The 18,028-nt window shown below is 42.5% G+C and overlaps 1 protein-coding gene across 8 annotated transcripts in view; it reads left to right on the plus strand.

Annotated features, from left to right (window-relative positions):
- The first annotated feature begins 6,987 nt into the window (after positions 1–6,987).
- MICAL2 (microtubule associated monooxygenase, calponin and LIM domain containing 2) overlaps positions 6,988–18,028 on the plus strand; it is a 156,969-nt gene continuing 145,928 nt past the window's right edge. For 3 of the 8 annotated variants that reach the window (XM_044425593.1, XM_044425591.1, XM_044425592.1), the window contains exon 1: positions 6,997–7,201. The gene's annotated coding sequence lies outside the window, so the exon portion shown is untranslated. Of the gene's footprint in view, positions 7,202–18,028 lie in introns of all 8 variants that reach the window. The other 5 variants (XR_006414260.1, XM_044425589.1, XR_006414261.1 and 2 more) reach the window with 3 other exon arrangements.

Consider the following 18,028-nt stretch of genomic DNA (forward strand, 5'->3'; position numbering starts at 1 on the left):
GGCCCAGGAGGCTCCTTCTGACTCACTCTGTTTCTATGCTTCTTGCTGGCCGACTCTTTCTCTTTAATCTGCCTTTAGCTCCTCACTTATGCGTCACTTGTGTCTTTGCTCTCTTGTTGCATGTCTTGTATCATACTGAGGCCCTGCTCTAACTTTCTTCAAAAACGTGCAAGCAGCCCTTGCATCTTGCTGGGGATTATGGGAGTTATAGCCCAACACATCCAGAGGACAACAAATGGAAAACACTGTCCTACACAAGTGCCTTCCATAATGTAAGTACAAAGAGGAGGGCCATGTCGGTAGTGGCATCCTGGCTGTGGAAGTACTTGCCCAAAGAGCTATGCCTCTAGCATTTAGCACCAGGTCAAGACAGTTCCTTTCACCCAAACATTTTAATTTCCATGATTTCCTCAGTCAGTCTGTGTAACTGAAGTTCTGTGTAACTAAACTTTTAGTGATTTTTGTTTCATTATGGCTATTGGATTTTAGTTTATTTTAATGTATTTTATATTTAGAATGATTGGATACCTATATTGGACTTTGTCCCTGAAATATTTTAAGAACTGTGACAAAGGAGTGCTGTTATCATATCTAAAGGTTTTTATTCTGTGCTTATCTTTTAATGGTTACCTCCCTCTTCCATAATTCCTTCCACACCCTAGTACTCCATGACTCTCATCAGCTGATGGACCTGCTATCGGACCGATTAGTTATTGAACTACAGGAAATTTACCCATCAGTCATCTCCCTCCCTGTTGCTTCAGTTCAAAGTTCTTTTCTGGACCCTATGAATCTCTGTCTCTACTGGTGATTACATCCAGCCCTGTGCATTTCAGATGTTATCTAGCCGAATCTCTCTACCCATTCTTCCTCTAGCAAGTCCCACATCTCAAACTGTCTCAAACTATGACAACTCAACTATGTCAAAGTCCAAATGTCTTATCTTTCTTGCTCACTTTCATCTTTCCAGTCACTTCCTGTACCCATTGACAAAGTCACCATGTTGACTAGGCACATCAGCTTGATGCAATAGTTCACCCAGCCGCTAACAGTGGTTCTAGACAGAGAGTTTGTGGCACTACCCTTCCAACAAGCGATTCTATCTTTTGTGTCTTAATACATTTTTGTTTTTGTGGAGAAAAAAAGATGCAAGTCATGGTGGGATGACATGGGAGGGTTACAAGTGGAAGGCACAATTACAGTTTTCATCTCTCCCAGAAGGATGTCTTTGTAAAGCTGAATTAAGAATGATTAAGGCCAAGTCACCCCAAAATACTTCACATTGCAGCAGGGAACAATATACTGTTATTGGGAAGATTCATTTCCCCACAGCTACGGTAAGAATTTCAAGCAGGCTCAGGGTGGGATACTGGGAATTCCAGGGTGGGGGCGGGGGCAGATGACATCAGCATCCCTGTTCATTAGAAAGCACCAGAGCCACATCCCTGCAAGCCCTGGCTCCACTACACTACCAGCTGTAACACAGGACCATCCGCCCTGATTCACATCACCTCCTTCTCTCTGGCCCTTCTCTGTCATCCCACAGGTTTCACATCTGTGTCCCAAACTCTGCAGTGACGATACATCATCTGTTATCAACTGACTGATGTGACATTACAGTCCTCCTCAAATCTCTACATGACTTCCCCAGCCTCTTTGATATCGAGCACTTGTCCTTACTTTAAAGCTCCTATATACATATACTCAGTAGCACATCCCACTGAGTTCAACTGGAAGCACGCCCAGCTAAGGAAGAACAGGACTGCAACCTTTAATCAACTCCAAACCCCTCTCTCTGGCATTATTTCCCATTACACCTTTGAATTTTGGTACTATTCTGGGCACGTGTAGCCAAAGTCACTTGCTCCCTTAAGTTTTCATTCTTGATGCTCTCTGAAAACAGCTTTGTGGCACCACCACTTTCTCTCTTCAAATCCTTCCTATTTTTTTTTTCCTGTAAACCCTCAATTACCCCAAATGACATGAAATCCCACAAGAAAGCCCCACTGAACTCAATGAGATGTTTGAGTAGCTATATGTAGTGTCAGTATGAGCAACTGAATTTGCTTAATTGCATCCCTTGTCTTACAGAACAATCCCATGGCCTCTAGATAGTGTCTAGAGGGCATAGGATTTTTCTGATTCCCAAATTTGAGGTCAGAAAACAGCTGGTGTGGAAAGAACCATCTTGGCTGCTTTTCCAAGGTCATAACAGTAACATTGGACGAAGGGTTGAGCAGGTGTTGTCAGGGGTGGGGAAGAGACGGTGGTCACCAGAATACAACTTCTCCTGGTGGCATCTCAGTTTCCCTTCTCCTTGCAAAGCACCACAGTCCGTAAGCTGAAATCGGCTGTCTCGATACTTCGCAAAGCAGTAGGAGCATGGAGGTTACCTTCACTTCTGTGCTTCTTTCACAGAAGAACAGGATGCCTGCAATCCTCTAAGCTCAGATGATTATGGGAAACTCCACTGGATTCTGCCCTTGTTTGTAAAATCCATGGAGCAGGGACATTGACTGGGTTCACACAGTGTAACAAACCACCATGGCTTAAAGGTACCTGCCATTACAGGTACACAGGGGTTGTTGTGTAATGGTGGGTACCCCACAGGTACCATTATTGTATAGTGCCTGCACTGTGGCATGTTGTGGCATGTGAACCCAAGTAGCTGAGAGTTAGAAAACTGTTGAATAATCCGAACACCATCCATGAGTTATTTGAAGGTTACTAACCCTCAAACAACCTTGCCACCCGGGTTCATACGACACGACAAGCCTTGGGAGACCTGACACAAAGCAGCCCACATGAGCAAATGGAGCTGTAATGGGTTGTCACAGGCTGTGAACATGTCACTGTAATATCATTTGAACCAGAGGGTGACATACCACAGAATGTACATCACATACACTTCCCCCATGCATACTCCCGTTTTTTCTTTGCTGGTTTTCCACTTCCTGCACTGATTCTAGTCCTGAAAATAAAAAGAAAAATTAATCCATGAACACATGCAGATGTGATTCAATGTACGGTACAGGCAGAAATTGCTTTCACATGTAAAGTGAAATGATGTGCCTTCCTTATTTATTTATGATAGATATTGCTATATTTTTGGCTCCACAGCCACACGAAAAACAGAATACCACCCAAACTACAACAATAACAAAATTAAAACAGCATATAAAAACCAACCTGAGTTAAAACTTTTAATTTTCAAATTAAAAACCACTAAAAGAAGGCAGAATAAAAATGTTTTTGCTGCCTGCTTAAAGGCAACCAAGGTTGAAGTTACTACTTTAGAATTTAATTCTGCAACTAAAGTGTTGCTTTAGAGAAGGCTTGGTCCCATGTTCTAACAAACAACATTGTTTCTGTATTCCAGCCCTTGGTACCAAAATGTCGAATGTTACATTGGCTTGACTTTCTAGGTTGCAGAAAGCAAATCTGTCTATGTGACTGTAATATACTCTTTTGGATTCTACTTTGTAAACTGGTGGGAATATATGACTATTCAAATATCCTGTTCATTAAATGTGACTCATGTTGAAAAAGTGACCTTGATTACTGTGCTTACAAATAGTTATTTATGTCTGATAGTGATACTGAATACAAATGCTTCTAATCTATTTCTAGGAAGAGATAATGCAAAACATTCCATGAATAACTGGGTAATTTTATCACCTGCTCCTTAACATTGTCTGCAATGAAAGTGAAATATAGATCATCACAATAAACAACTTTCTTTCAGAGACAAGTTTACATTACTAAGCAGAAACAGTGTCCTTAAATTCCTTGCTTTTTATAAGGAACCAACATTCCAAAGTATAGAGACTGGATGTTTTGCAACTAGTTCAGGGCACATATAATAAATACATTTCACAGGAATACAAGAATAGCATTAACTCTGAACAAGAGTTCATTCTAAAGTTTGGCTTTGGTTGTGTCACATTTTCTGAAGAAGTTTTGGGACATTTAAAGATTGTTATTACAAATCTGATTGTAAATTATTACAAATTTGTCACATTCATTTTAACGCTAGACTTATGTCCCAATAAAGCTCTGCTTGTTGGAATGATGGAGGCCTTACTTTGGATTACACTTGTGATCACTTATCATCTGACAAAAAAGTTTACTATTATTTAATATTATTCAAACTGCAAGTTTTGAATACAAACATGAAAAAGAACACATGAGTAATACCTGGATCTTTCACAGAGCATTCTGTTAAATTGTTGTGAGCTGCACAGATATGGACTATTGTAATGGCATACAAATTGAAATAAATAAAATTTCTACAAATGTTGATCATTCAGACACAGAGCTTTTCTATTTGAGGCATTCACATCCACTCCTGATTTCTTACTCACATTTGTCTATGGGTCCTTTAGGCATCATTGCAATCACCCATTTCTTGTCTATTTTTAAAAGATCTTCCTCAGGTTTTTTTAGAGTAAGGAAAATGGAATGTTATTTCTGAAAGCCAAAGAAAAGGTATATTCCTGCTTAAATCATTGCAATATTACAGTAAAGCACAGCACCGCCTAAATGTTATGTATGTGAAAAGCTGGGGAAAAAAAGAGATTGAATCTCAATTCTGTGATGAAAACAGAAGCAGAAACAATAATTATTTTCTTGAAGAAAAGCTCTTACAACACACCTCTATATAGGTCTGTTTAAAGGTAAAACTAATTAATTTTAATGGGCATTCCTCTCCAGTAAGTGTGTATAGAATTCACATTATTATGGTGCAATTTTAGGCATAATAATATCCTAAACTGGGACAAGGTGGAGAGTTGTATAACTTTTTATTTTTGGCTAAACATGTATAGGACCGCACCCTTAGTCCTTTGGTTAAGTTAATCAGTTAAATATTTCTTCTATTAATGTTAGAAGGCCTATTCTTTGATTGTTTTGCCATTTTTGTTGTTGTTTTTCATTTCATTTCTATACCACCTCATAGCCAAAGCTCTCTGGGTGGTTTACAACAATGTATAAAACAAAAAATACAATACAAATACCATAGAAAAAAACAATGTTGAAATGAATTTGAAATTAATTTAAAATAGCTTTCAAATAGTGTCAAAAAGACACAGCAAAGAAGAATCACCTGGATAATCCCTCAGGTCCCTGGATAACTAAGGAGATTTTAAAGGCCTCCATATAAAGGGCTGTCTTGACCCGATTCCAAAAAGATGGCAAACTGGGCACCAGGTGGTCTGAAGCACGAAGGTTGGTCCAAAGATGGGGGTCTACCACAGAAAAGCCACCCCCCACCCCTGTTGGCATCCTCTGAGCCTCCCATGGGTTTGGCACTCAGAAGAAGACCTCAGGCGTAAGCATAGTGCCTGGGTGGATCACAGATGAAGAGGTGCTCTGGTGGGTATTGTGGTCCTAAACTGCATAGGGCTTTATACATCAAAACTGGCACACTGAATTGGGCCTGGAAGCATTCAAGCAGTCAATGCAGGCAGGCCAGAACCAGTCAGTTTGGATTTATGCAGTGCTTTTTTTGTTAAAAAAAAAAAAAAAAGGTGCTGAAACTCACGTCTTGGGGTCACACTTTTACACAATGGTCGCCGCCGGCAGTAAGCACTCAGCGCGCGACCACACGACCAATCCCAAGCCGAGCAGCACCCCCAGCCGAGCAGCACCCTCACAATCAGCGCCGACAATCAGCGCCGACACACAAGCAGCCCGCAGGCGCTATGTTAATGATTTTTGCTGCCAACCTGCTATGCCCAACAGGGCGATTTACAATCACTTGGAAAACTCCGTCAAAAAAAGGTGCCGGAACGCCATTCCGGTGCATTCTTTGACAAAAAAAAAAAGCCCTGGATTTATGGGTCTCAGCTTGCTGCACTCTGCATGAACTGCAACTTTTGAACCATCTTCAAGGGCAGCCCCACAAAGAGTGTGCTGCAGTAACTGAAACCAGGCTATCTCTGTCCAGATGGGCTTGTAGCTGGGCCACCAGTCAAAGCAGGTAGAAAGCACTCCCAGCCACCTGAGCCTCAAGTGATGAAAAAGGACCAAGGAGAATGTTCAAGCTATGAACCTGCTCCTTCAGTGGTAGTATGACCCCCATCTAGAGCAGGCTGAACATCTGCCATCCAGTCAAAGGAACCACCTACCAACAGCATCTCAGTCTTGACTGGATTAAACTTATTAGCCCTCATCTAGTCCATTATCACAGCCCAGGGGACCAATTTAGCACATCCACAGCCTCGTCAGCTGAAGAAGAAATCTGATGACCATGCACTCCAAAACTCCGAATGCCCCACTCAATTCAGCAGCTGAGTGGGGAAAAGACTGTTAGCCAACGTGGGGAAAAGAGCAGACCCTTGAGGATCTCCATTTCGGAGAATCCATGGGGCTGAACGGTATTCCCCATGTACCGCTTTTTGGAGACACCAGAAACACTTGGACATCTACCTTCTGCCCCCATTCGATTTAATAGCTCCAAATAGTAAAGTGTTTCCCGGTCTGTACCACCTCAGACACCGGTAAGAGGTCAGACGTGTGAAGTGGGTAGGAGCAATAGAAAGGAGAATTCTGTCGCGGGCTGGTTTGCTTTCCTTGGTGCACGGCATTTCTTCGTAGAGGAGCATTCAAAGAAGGCCGAGCAGCCCAGCTCAGCCCAGGGAGAAGCTCGCCCCTCGCTTGGACCGCACTCCCCTAGCCTCTCCAAGTCCCACGGGACCGGCGTACGCCGCGCTTGCACTCGCGCACCATGAACGTCCCGTGGGAGCAAGCGCCCGCGCCCGAGCCCTACGCAAGCCCGGCCCGGGACCTCTTCCTTCCTTCCCTCCCTCCTTCCGGCCTCGGGCACGGCGGGCCACGCCGCGGGAGCCGCCTCGGCGCTCCCTGCGCAGCGCCCACGTGCAGCCTGCGCTGACAGGACTCCCCTCTGCCGCGCGCGGATTGGGCGAGCGCGCCGCCTGCAGCCACGCCCAGCCGCGCCGCTCGGGGCTCCGGCGAGCGCGCTGTCTCGGCAGCCAGAGGCGCGCCGGCTGTTTCGCGTAGTGCCGCCGCCGCCGCCGCCGCGCAGCAGCCGAGGAAGCGGGAGGCGGCCGGGATGCGCCCGGCTCCCAGGGGGCAGCAGAAGCAACAGCGGGGCCGCGGCCAGAGCGCCTCTTTCCAGCCCGCCGCGCGGGCTTACCGGCGCCTTCCCCTGCCTGAACGAACATGCGGAGCGGGGCTCTGGGTGAGTCGCCTGGAGCTGGGCGTTTCGGTGCTTGCTCTCCCTTGAGCGCCGCGTCCTGAGCCGCCCCGCAGGAGGCAGGCAGAGGGCGGAGGCGGCGGCCGGGCACCTACTTGCGCGGGGAGCGGCAGGCGTCCCCGCGGCGCGGCGTGCTCCAGCGCTCGCCCGGGCGCTCCGCGGTCGCGGCTACGCAGGTGGCGCTTGTGCGGGCGAGCAGCTCCGCACTGCGCCGGAATGGGGCTTCCTCTCGCCCCGTTGCTCGCGGCACCCTTGCACCCTCCAGCCGGGCGGAGATGCCTTTCTTCCAGCCCTCGAGAGTTGTGCGGCCGCAGTTTCGTCTGGTGGCGGGTTTTGTTTTGCTCTCTCGGTGAAGAAGAAACAGGACGTGGTGTAGCAACCCCAAAGCCGCATCCCGATAGAGGCGTAAATAAAAAGAATCTTGTGCTCATTATTACTCACATGGGAAGTATCGTAACGCCTCAGCATTTAAACCTTAAATGTTAAGCGCTCTTTCAAAGAGCGCAGACAGCTTTGTGTTAAGTGCAGGTGGATTTCTAGATGCTCTCTATTTCATCTCAGACACAAAACCTGAGGATAGATTGCGCGTCTTTTTTTCTTTCTCTTTTAATCTCAGTAACAACAAGTGGCACGAGTTTGTGCTGGAAGCAGAGGCTTCTTCCTTCAGGGACGAATAAATCCTAAAAAAGTGGGGAGTCACAGGAGTGCACTTCATTTGGGGGATCGATACATTTAATCAGGAGCCAATCCCATTGCTTTCAGTGGGGCTTTCTGCCAGGTAAACAGGTATCATTGGAGACTAACAAATTTATTGTGACGTAAACCTTGCTTGGGTTCACTTCATTAGGGCCATGGTGTTCTCAGTTGACAGGTGAACATAATATATAGGACAAGAGGCTGGGGAAGGGCAAAGGGAGAGACTTCTACTTCTTCTGGCCGAAAGCAGCAGCTACAAGTAGTCTCTAAATTACAGTATCTATATTGAGATGGGTTGTGTTTCTTTGATCATGGCTGTACTCAGAAATCCTCATATGATTAAAGGCTCCTGAAATGTTAGCAAGACACTTTTTAGTGTCCTGAAAATGATTCCATAAAGGAAGCCACAGCCTTGAGTTTACAAAAGCTGAGCAGAGCTGTCAAGGGCAGGAGGTTTGGAGAGTACTCATGCAACCGCAAAAAATGACGCTTTTGCATTTTCTCAGTGGAGCTCCTCTGAAGCTTCACTCTTGCTGATAGTAAAGGCAGGCTGTTTGTAGCAGAATGTAAAGGGAAAAAAGAGGTACAGGAGATAAGGAATGTAGATAGAAGCCAGTTGGGTGTGGAGGGGAAGTTGGAGGTTGTTTACCCACGGCGGTGAGCATGCTGCTCCTTGTTTTGGTGAAGGAGGACAGCTTAAATTGTAGACTAAGTCTCTGAAGTAGCACATCCCTATAATAAAACAAGCAAAGCAAAACATGGTGCTGAGGAACACTGGCAACACAACTCTTGTTCTGCTCCAAGGATGGCTCCTGTATGTGTCACATTTTCAATTCACAAAATATTGTGAATATTATCATGTGCATATCATTAGCACATGATGATGATAATAGTAATAATGTAACATAGATGAAACAAGGGCTTTGCAGGCTTTAAGAAACAGACCTTCCAAAGAAACATGAGCACATTTCTAATGTTGCTTGTTGATGCCATCTTTAATCTTTCTGTCAACGTTCTCCTTTGCCATGTGTATGCTATGCATAGTGTGAAATGCAGTGCCTATTTAAGGAGGTGGTTCCTGTGCAATTTGTGTGTGAGAGTTTACATAGTCCATGTGAAGTCCCTTTGGATCTGTCCTTACTTACTGTACTATATGCAACTGAAGTAGCAGTGTAGATCCATGGAAATCTTTCTGCCTTACAGAACTGTTTGTACATGTTCTCCCATGAAACATTGTTTTGCTTTTGTGGGGGACCCCCCCTCCGATTTCCCATCTGTGTTGCATCTTTATATTTTATCAATAATTCCATTTTCACATCCATCTGAAAACTTTGAATTTCTGAACACTGAATTCTGCAGTTATCCCTGCTTTGGATCCTGCTATTGTTCTCTGTCATCACAAATTATAGATCTCCCTAAGAAATATTCCTTCAAATGGTCTTGCGCCAGCATGTTTCCACTTGTTGTGTATTATCTTCTAGTAGGTGTTTACTACTGTCTGTATGGTTCCAATTTAAATGTGTCAGTATTTGGAGTAATCTACCAGCACTGTTTGTTCCTTATATCCTGAAGAAAGTGTAGGTTATGAGCCTTAACAAAATATGCAACAGGTGGTATATCCTTTCTGCCTGCCAGTTGCTTAAATAAGATCTGCTGATGGCTGTTTTTAACACTGAAAAAGGTTAGCAGCAGCTGCTTGAGTAGGTGACTTTTTTATCTGCAAACCCACCAGCTTCCCTGGAAAAAGCCATAGTAAAGTGGAATCAGTTCTAAAAAAAGAAGGCCTTGTTATGTTCATTTGAATGATGGTGTTGGGAGTGGAGGAGGGTTTCAAAGATCTGAATGTTTAAGTATATACAACAGATCTTATTTTGTTCTGCATCTCTTCTCGCAGCATTAATAGTGGATTTACTCAGTAAGTAGTACTACTTTCCTTGCAATGCTTGCACAACAGCAGGCTTAGAAATATTAAGCAAGGAGCTGAATTTATCATGCTGGTCTGTGGAATTCAGTGAGAGTACTCTCTTTTAATTATCAATGTCTTCAGCTTGTTTATGGGCCTAAATAGATATTATCTATCTAGTTTTGATGAGTTGCTCTTATTTTGTTACTTATATTGTGTGCATTTAAGCTGAATGTGTGTTTTATAATGCAAATTGTAGGGCCAGGATATCCCAGCAAATCAGCACTAGTAGAATGTAATCTTTTACCTCTAGATTGCTAATTTTAATTCAGCATTGGCTACTAACAGGCTCAGTTACCACTCAGTTCATCTGGAGCAATTGGGTGTGCACCATTTCTGTGCAGAAATAGGACTATCTTCCAAATTTGCTTTGTATTTCAGGAGGTTTGGGGGTTAAGCATGCATACAACCACTCTTCAAATTTTAAACTCTGTTTAGGCATTTGTACCTATTTTTGCTGAATGTGTGATGGGGTATCCAAGAATGTGCAGGCGATTCCTGCCTTCCGCATGCACACACCAGCCATGTCTGTAGGCATTAGGCTTCGACCTGAAGAGGGCCTATGCATGAATAGCTTCCACCGTTGGGACGGAAAGCCTGGCAGGTTATGATTGCTGTCCTTCTGCAGACCCTTGCCAGACTGACGCCAAGGAGCTAGTGGCTGAGGGGCATGACCGGGGCATGCATCCTGTCTAGTGGGTGGGGCTGATCCTTGTCCCCTTCCCAGGTATGGATGCTTACATAGATCTCTGTCTCCTTTCTGAACACATTGACTTGATGTCCCAGTGGCATATGCAGCAAAATGGGAAAGAAATATAATTTCAAATTCGTATTTAACTGGCAGGCGGCTGTAGCCTGAACTCCAGGGTCTGACTGGTAACGGTCAGATCTATTTGAAAGTAACCCTGCTTTTCAATTGGGTCATTGAATCCAGGATGAATGAATGAAGGTGAACATCCTCTTTGATCTTATAAGTATGTTGAGAAGTTCAGTAAAACAAACACTGCAATACTAGACTTTCAGCTTAACCAGGTTAAGGCGGCTCTTCATGGGACTTCCTGATTATGTTGATTTTGGAAGACCATTTACTTCAGATTCCCATATCCAAGGTAGGAAGAAGAGTTCCAACCTTGATGCTGAGGATCTGCTCTCTGATTCCCCTCCCTGCTCCTACAACTGGCATGGAAAGAATTGCGCTGGCTGCTTCTCTGAGGTTAGAAAATTGATCTCGGAGAGGTGGTGAAAAGTGTGGGGAAGGGGTGGGCAGGGAGGAGAATGGGGCCACCAGAATACAAGATCTTTATTTCATTTATTTATTATATCTATATCCTTCATACCCCTTTTTTCCTTCAAGGAGCTCAGGGCAGCTTACATAAGCCTCCTGTTCTCAAACCTAGCCTCACAACAACCCTCTGATGTAGGCTGGCTAACCCTAACCCTAGAGTGTGGATCTCCGAAATCCCAGCCCTGCGCTCTAACTGCTACAGTGCACTGGATCTCAGGTATCCTGGTGGTCCTTCAGTCTGCTTCTTAGAAGCACTGCAGCTTGAGGCCAGAATTGGCTACCTAACGGAACTGTCATGTGAGAGGAGTGGAGAGGCAGAGACTGTCTCTTCCACTTGCCTTGCTCTGCAGTGGATGCGCATAAACCTGCAAGTTCAGAGGTTTATGAGCATTGAGGGTATAATCAATAAGATTCTGCCCTTAAGATCGGATTAATTTCATTGTGGAAATGCATGCTTACCACTTCCCCTCATGAAATCAGTGTGACCTAAACTACTTAACTTTGGTTTTTAAGGGATCCTTTGAAAGCCATGGAGGACCAAATATAAGATGGACTGACTCCATTAGGGAAGCCACAGACTTGAACTTGGAAGAACTGAGTGGGGCTGTCATGGATGGGACATGTGGGAAGGCTTTCATTCATAGGGTCACCTTAAATTGGAGGCAGCCAAGTTCATGGCACATAGAAGCACATTGAAGACCACAAAATCCTAGAATAGCAGAGTTGGAAGGGTCCTATGAGGCCCTCAAATCCAACCCCCTGCTCAGTGTAGATGTGCTTGTCCACCAGAGATAAGTTTTAAATGCCACAAATACATTTTGCAAAAATGAGTCATAAGATACAGTCATCCTGCACCGAGCAGGATGTTGGACCCAATGGCCCTCTGGCCCCTTCCAACTCTACTATTTTAGGATTCTGTGATTGGATGCATTTCCCATAAGCACAATTGATGGTGAATCAGAGTTCGCTGCTGTCACCAAAAGCAGGAAGGCGGGCTGATATTTCAGATCTGTGCTTTGTCTCACAACCTAGCATCTCGACCTTGAAATCTCCAGTCTCGTTACCAGTGTGAAATGCCAGAACAATTACATGTGGGTGCTGAGTTTTGCGTCTTGCGCAATGCTGCCATAGCTGTCAATAGGCTCAAGAGCCACATAGTAAGCACTTTACACGCTAGTGCAGAAAGTACATAACTTGCTTTACAACTGGCACTCTGACCAGTAATCACAGCCAAGAAGCAGTTGGAGTGTGGAATCTCAATGATGTTTTCCCCACTAGAGACGGCCACTCTAGATCAGGTTTGGGACAGTCGTGAGAGTAGAAAAATTCTTGTTCTTGTAATGGGTACTTCCTGCTTGCTTCTTACGATGTTTTATACTGTGAAATCACGGTGAGAGGAAATAGAAAAACTGTATTGCCTCTCTTGGGCTCCATCCTTTCCACATGCTGTGAACTATGCACAAGCTTCTTAACCTGTTTGACTTGGTTCTTGTTTTTTGCATATGGTAATCTGACTTGAAGGGCTTGCTTCCCAGGTATTCAAACCCCTAATTAACAATGCAAAGTATTGTTATAATGAGAGCAGGAGGCTATATAAGTGTCCTATTGCCCTTACAGGCTGAGCCACTTAGTAATTGTGGTGAAAAAGTGGCTTGTGCGAAGAAATAAATTAGAAGCAATATTTATTCAAATGTGTAAAAGCATAGCTATCGGCATCTGTCACAAAGCCCTGAGACAAACTCTTGTTCAGAACTGCTCTTGCCTTTATTTTTAATTAGTGACTTTATTGAACAAATGCTCCAGCTAGACTTGGCAAGCCCCACCCCCAGATGCAATCCTGGAAAGTCCTGTGGCGGGAAAACCTGTGGGCTGGAGGTTGTCTTCCCTTGCCATGTTAAGGCCTGGTTCTTCAGTCCAGTCTGGAATGTGCTTAAGGTTATGCAGCGAAAAGAGGGGAGAGAGTGCATTGGCTTTATGGAATGCACCTCATGTCGGTGCAGCTACACTCGTATCAAGAAGGATTGTGCCCAGAAAGAATGATCCAAATAACTCTCGTGCCCATTTCAAGGACTTTTAATACCTTTATTTAAATTACTGTTAACTTGGGAAATGGTGAGGATTCCCATCGACACTGTGATGCAACCAGAAGCAAAGAAGGTCCATTTGCCTATTAATATCTCTATATGTATGTGCTTTGGGTGCCTCATTATGGTTTGCTAGGTTGGGAGAGATGCCATTTGGAGTCTTTCGCAGCACTTGTAGTTTCGAATTTTCTACCTCTGTAGACATTCAGAAGGGGAAAAACTGTAAAGCCTTTAAAACTTGCAAGTATTTCAATACTAATTTTTATTATAAGTCTTCTATACTCATTTGACATGCTTGACTCATTGTAAGAATGAGCTCTTTTAAGTAATCCTGTAATTCTGATGGAATCTGCTCTTGCTTCTATAGTTTTGCTTTCTGTAAATTTAACTGGAGTGGGTTTTACATTGTTTAATAATTATAAATGAAGGACTACTTTAAACAAAGCTCTGAATGAAATAAATACATTTCTTGAATGTCCTGTTAAACAGTGATATAATATTTATAATAATAATAATTGTAGTAGTATATAATAATGAGAATAATAAATATAATAATAATTATAATAGTAGTATGTCCTTTCTCTTATTTATAGTACCCCATACAAATTTTTAAAATTGTCTAACATTATTATAGGCCATGGCAGGGCAACTTTCAAGTTTCCAGATATGTTGGCTTACTACTCCTGTCCTTCTTCACATTTAACTGTTCTGGCTGAGGGTGATGGCACTTGTACTCTAAAGTATCTGGAGGAGGACAAGTTGTTTACTCATAGTATAGGCAAACTGTATATATGAGTAAGTTTACTTAGTAGTACTGTTACTCATATGTTGAATGACGTGTGCTCATTCATACCTTCAGTGCAGACATATATATGGGATTTTTAGACTCTGAGTACATGAGGGCCATTGGGAGAATGAAGAAGCTGAAAACCAGAATTTCCAAAGTACTTAAGAACTGGAGCATATCATATTGAACAGTTTAGGATAGAGTCCAATGCATGTTTAAAAAGAAGATACTTCTACAGCTCCCAGCATTCTCCAGTCAGTATTCTTTCAGGACTTTTCCTGTCTAAGCATGCCTACGATTGCATCTTGGAAGTGATTATGAGATGCCATCTGGAGAGATAACTGACTCACTGAAGTTTCCATTGAGGCATCTATCTGAGAGGAGGTTTTACATTAACATATAAGCAGAATCCATTCTCTGCCAAGCTTGTTATTTAGAGGAGCCACTTCAACTGTTAGCAAGCAATGCAGGGGACAGAGGAATAGGCAGAGAGATGAAACTCAATAGACTTCAGCCAGAAGATGTTTCCTTTATGACAAAGTGGAAATATGATTTCTGAACCTTCATAAGGAGAGTCTTCCTTGACTTTTTGAGCTTAGTTCAGGTTGATTCCACCAGTTTGGAAATAGTGGTGGAGTCTGTGCATTTGGCAACATTATTTTGCCATTCTTGTTGAAGAGTATGTAGAAACCTCCTTTAGGCTACAATCTTATGTACACTTACCTAGGAACAATGAATGCAGTGACACTTCTGATTAGCTATACATTGGGGTTGCATTGCTAGGCATGTTTGGCAGCTTCACTCCTGCCCCAGTTACTCCTGTCTCAAAAAGAGTGGTATTTCAGGGTGTAGTTTAGAATTCCTGTTTCATGGATCAAATTCACACTTGGCTATATGATTGTGCCCTGTTCTGGTAAATAGGATTATACCTCTCCTTTTCTTCCTGCTGCCCCCCTTTTCCAGTGTAATCTTATCAAAATAAAATTTCTTATAAGACACAAATACCTGATCAGGTACTGGTGTAAATAACACTGAATAGTCATATTCACACTGTGCTTACTGGCAGAGATTCCTTCTGCAGTTTTCATTATGATATGGGCAAAAGTGTGGAAATTTATGGGATGAATTTGCTGAAGTCTTTTATTTAAATGTGTTCATTGTCAATATGATTCTCTTTGTTTATATTTATGCTGTAAGCTGCATTGGGAAAAGAGTACTCCTAAAAGGTGACCTAGAAGAGATTTTTTTTTAAAAGCAAAACCACAACTGCTATAAAGTACAATTTCAAAACATCCGCCAGCATGAAATAACATAAAGAAATGTTCAACTGAAAGCCAGGGAGAACATGTTGTGTTTTTAAAAACCTCTTAAAAGCAGCTGCAGATGGCATCTTATCATTTTCCTTTCAGGAGGGAACTGGATAGGGAGGGGACCAGAGGGGCACCTCTGCAAATGCTCTTTAAACGATGGGCAGCTATATTCAGTCAGCAGGTTGGGGAGGCTGACCTGGACCCTCCCTTGGATTAGTAGGTAAAAAACTAAGATGGAGCTGCATGTCACCCACATATTGGCAACACTGTGGCCTGAATATCCAGCTGGCTTTCCATAATGGTTTCATGGAAGTGTTAAGTAGCCCCAGGGACAAGATAAAGCCTTGTGGTACTTCCCAGGTCAGAAGCCATGGACAGAGCACACATCCCCAGAACCACCTTCTTCACCTTGCTAGCCTGTTGTAATTGGAGCCCCCATAACACATACCCACCCGACCCAATCAGCCCAGGTATTCCAGAAGGATATCATTCTCAATGGTCAAAGCTGGTGAGAGGTCTAGGAGAACTCTCAGCATCTCCCCTTGTCTATTCCTCATTTACCACTGAGGTGAGCAGGGATTTTTCGGCCCCAGACAAGTCCTGAGCCCAACATTTGCCAACACTACCTGAATTTGAGAGAGAGTCCACCCACACCAGAACTTTGGTTTTTAAAAAAGGATGTTTTGACATATGGTGTTAATAAAAATTGAGAATGGAGGCTAGATTTTATTTATTTTGTGAAGGAAAAACTTGGAAATCAAAGCATGCTCTAAACACATGCTTTCTTTCTCCTATAACTTTTCTGTAGATAAAAATGTTTAAGTCTGTTTCACTTAAGAGTAATTTCCTGAATGAGTATTATCATTGTGTGGAAGAAACTATGCTAGCATATATGCTATGTCAACTTTGCCACATGTAAAGGATCATAGATAATGGTGAAAATTCATTTTGTTCCTTTTCTTATATACAGAACTGATAACTGTAGGAAAGTGTCTTGAGTGAAGCAGTCTTCATTAAAGCATTTTTTTGTATGTAACTACTGATCTGATGTTTTCTTAATTTTCCTTTAAAATAATTATCTGTGTGTGTGTGAGAGAGAGGAAGGTGCTGGGGGTGGGCAGAGAGAAAGAATTATTTGGATTTACTAGTTGAAGATAAAACCTACTCAGACATCTTAAACCTACAGATTATTTCTTGGTTGTACTAGTGTAATGCTTAAAGGAGCTTTTCAAATGTCTTTCAACATTCATCTATCACTGTACCATAGTATCCATCTACAAAGATGAGAAAAAAAGGAGGAAATCATTATTTATAGGAGGAAAGAGGTTTGTCTTTGGCTGATCTGTTGATTTGTTTGGTTTGTTTTTAATGCATTTAAATGACAATGGATAGTTAAAACCTAGATTTTCTTAATCTTAGATCAGAGCATAGGTTAAAATATTTCTGGATAACTGCAAGTGTTCTATACTTATTACTTACACATACCCACAATTTACTTAGAGAGTCTGAGGAGTGGTTTTCCTGGCTTTTCACCCCACTAGCATCTTCATGTACCTCTCAAAATCTCCACAAAAGTTGTGGGACCTTCTAGAATGGTGTTTGACTTGTGATTCTTGGTGGGCAGAGAGAAATCTACTACCTTCTTTGGCCATTATTAATATGCTAGTGAAAAATATTCTCTTAACACCTTAAAGAGGTCTAGGTATAAAAATCTTCATTCACAAAGAACTGGTAGGAAGAACTTGATAATCCTGTTTAATGCCTGAGTGAGTCCATCTGTTAAGACAGTAACGTGCTTCCTTCGCTCGGTGCCCTTGCTGTTATTCCAGTCTGCATGCACAGAGGGTAGAACAGAGATAGAAAAAGATGCAACAGCAGCAAGTTTTAAGTTAATTAACCCACAATTCACCACAATGTGTGCCATTGCCTTTTAGAATATGCATCTTCCTATTGGACCAATCAGAGACTACACCATGAGGACCTAAAGCTGGACACTGGATTAACAGTAGGTTAAATAACTTAGTTATCCTAATAACCAAAGGTAGTTTAACTTTGGGTTGTTTCGCCCATGTTTAACCCAAAGTGCCCAGATTCAACCTCTGATTATGCCAATCGGAAATTACATATTTCAAAAGAGAGCAGCACATGCCTAGCATGTGCTATGGCAAATTGTCAAGTAATCCACGATTTGCCACTGTTGCATGAGAAGCACGTCAAAAGGATATATAAAACATAACAACACTAGTTGACTGAATGCATAATCCTATGTATGTTTAAACAAACACATTCTAGAACTCCCAACATTCCTCAGCCAGTATGAGAACGTACCTTAAATGGCTTTGACCACCTGATTAAGAGTCTTTCACGAAAGATTCCTGAGCAAATTTAGTGGACATGGAATTAGAACTAGAGTTGTTTCATTGCTTGGTAACCAATTAAAAAACAGAAAGCAGATAGTAGGAATCTATACTTGATAAATAGCCAAGTCTTATAAGAAGATATGACTATATAGCTCTACCTGAGTAAATATTAAAAAAAACCTTATAGATTGTATCCAATGTTCATTCTACTTAGAGAATTCATTGAAATGAATTGAACTTAGGTTATATACAACTCATTATTTAAATACGTGAATACGTATTCAGAGAAAATGTTTTCATGTTTTTCAGCACTGTGTACGTTCCTTA

This window comes from Varanus komodoensis, unplaced genomic scaffold, assembly GCF_004798865.1.
Source record: "Varanus komodoensis strain SLA01 unplaced genomic scaffold, ASM479886v1 scaffold16, whole genome shotgun sequence".
NCBI classification, from domain to species: Eukaryota; Metazoa; Chordata; class Lepidosauria; order Squamata; family Varanidae; genus Varanus; species Varanus komodoensis.